This window comes from Melanerpes formicivorus, unplaced genomic scaffold (genome assembly GCF_026170545.1).
Source record: "Melanerpes formicivorus ecotype bairdi unplaced genomic scaffold, bMelFor1.0.p_v2 SCAF_170, whole genome shotgun sequence".
Classification (NCBI taxonomy): domain Eukaryota; kingdom Metazoa; phylum Chordata; class Aves; order Piciformes; family Picidae; genus Melanerpes; species Melanerpes formicivorus.
In genome coordinates, this window is record NW_027142522.1 from 422,441 (window position 1) to 424,800 (window position 2,360).

The following is a 2,360-nucleotide window of genomic DNA, read 5'->3' on the forward strand; positions in this document are numbered from 1 at the left end:
CTTAGAATTCTTCCCTACCTCTTTCCTGGGCCGAGATCCATGCATTCATCTCCAGCTGCATCCAGCCCTTCTGTGACCATTCGAATGGAAACAAAACATTCCTAGGGAAAAACCAAAAGGGAAAAGCCTGGCACCCCATTGCATTGGCCATCTGATCTAACGTCTGGAGACAGTCAAAATGCTCCTTAGAATTCTTCCCTACCTCTTTCCTGGGCCGAGATCCATGCATTCATCTCCAGCTGCATCCAGCACTTCTGAGACAATTCGCATGGAAGCAAAACATTCTTGGGGTAAAACCGAAAGGGAAAAGCCTGGCAACCCATTGCATTGGCCATCTGATCTAACTTGTGGAGACAGTCAAAATGCTCCTTAGAATTCTTCCCTACCTCTTTCCTGGGCCGAGATCCATGCATTCATCTCCAGCTGCATCCAGCACTTCTGAGACCATTCGCATGGAAGCAAAACATTCTTGGGGTAAAACCGAAAGGGAAAAGCCTGGCACCCCATTGCATTGGCCATCTGATCTAACTTCCGGAGACAGTCAAAATGCTCCTTAGAATTCTTCCCTACCTCTTTCCTGGGCCGAGATCCATGCATTCATCTCCAGCCGCATACAGCATTTCTGAGACCATTCGCATGGAAGCAAAACATTCTTGGGGTAAAACCGAAAGGGAAAAGCCTGGCACCACATTGCATTGGCCATCTGATCTAACTTCTGGAGACAGTCAAAATGCTCCTTAGAATTCTTCCCTACCTCTTTCCTGGGCCGAGATCCATGCATTCATCTCCAGCTGCATACAGCACTTCTGAGACCATTCGCATGGAAGCAAAACATTCTTGGGGTAAAACCGAAAGGGAAAAGCCTGACATCCCATTGCATTGGCCATCTGATCTAACTTCTGGAGACAGTTAAAATGCTCCTTAGAATTCTTCCCTACCTCTTTCCTGGGCCGAGATCCATGCATTCATCTCCAGCTGCTTCCAGCACTTCTGAGACAATTCAAATATAAGCAAAACATTTTTGGGGTAAAACCGAAAGGGAAAAGCCTGGCACCCCATTGCATTGGCCATCTGATCTAACTTCTGGAGACAGTCAAAATGCTCCTTAGAATTCTTCCCTACCTCTTTCCTGGGCCGAGATCCATGCATTCATCTCCAGCTGCATCCAGCCCTTCTGAGACCATTCGAATGGAAACAAATAATTCTTAGGGAAAAACCAAAAGGGAAAAGCCTGGCACCCCATTGCATTGGCCATCTGATCTAACTTCTGGAGACAGTCAAAATGCTCCTTAGAATTCTTCCCTACCTCTTTCCTGGGCCGAGATCCATGCATTCATCTCCAGCTTCATCCAGCACTTCTGAGACCATTCGCATGCAAGCAAAACATTCTTGGGGTAAAACCAAAAGGGAAAAGCCTGGCACCCCATTGCATTGGCCATCTGATCTAACTTCTGGAGACAGTCAAAATGCTCCTTAGAATTCTTCCCTACCTCTTTCCTGGGCCGAGATCCATGCATTCATCTCCAGCTGCATCCAGCCCTTCTGAGACCATTCGAATGGAAACAAATCATTCTTAGGGAAAAACCAAAAGGGAAAAGCCTGGCACCCCATTGCATTGGCCATCTGATCTAACTTCTGGAGACAGTCAAAATGCTCCTTAGAATTCTTCCCTACCTCTTTCCTGGGCCGAGATCCATGCATTCATCTCCAGTAGCATAGATCACTTCTGAGACCATTCGCATGGAAGCAAAACATTCTTGGGGTAAAACCGAAAGGGAAAAGCCTGGCACCCCATTGCATTGGCCATCTGATCTAACTTCTGGAGACAGTCAAAATGCTCCTTAGAATTCTTCCCTACCTCTTTCCTGGGCCGAGATCCATGCATTCATCTTCAGCTGCATACAGCACTTCTGAGACCATTCGCATGGAAGCAAAACATTCTTGGGGTAAAACCAAAAGGGAAAAGCCTGGCACCCCATTGCATTGGCCATCTGATCTAACTTCTGGAGACAGTTAAAATGCTCCTTAGAATTCTTCCCTACCTCTTTCCTGGGCCGAGATCCATGCATTCATCTCCAGCTGCATACAGCACTTCTGAGACAATTCAAATATAAGCAAAACATTTTTGGGGTAAAACCGAAAGGGAAAAGCCTGGCACCCCATTGCATTGGCCATCTGATCTAACTTCTGGAGACAGTCAAAATGCTCCTTAGAATTCTTCCCTACCTCTTTCCTGGGCCGAGATCCATGCATTCATCTCCAGCTGCATCCAGCCCTTCTGAGACCATTCGAATGGAAACAAAACATTCCTAGGGAAAAACCAAAAGGGAAAAGCCTGGCACCCCATTGCATTGGCCATC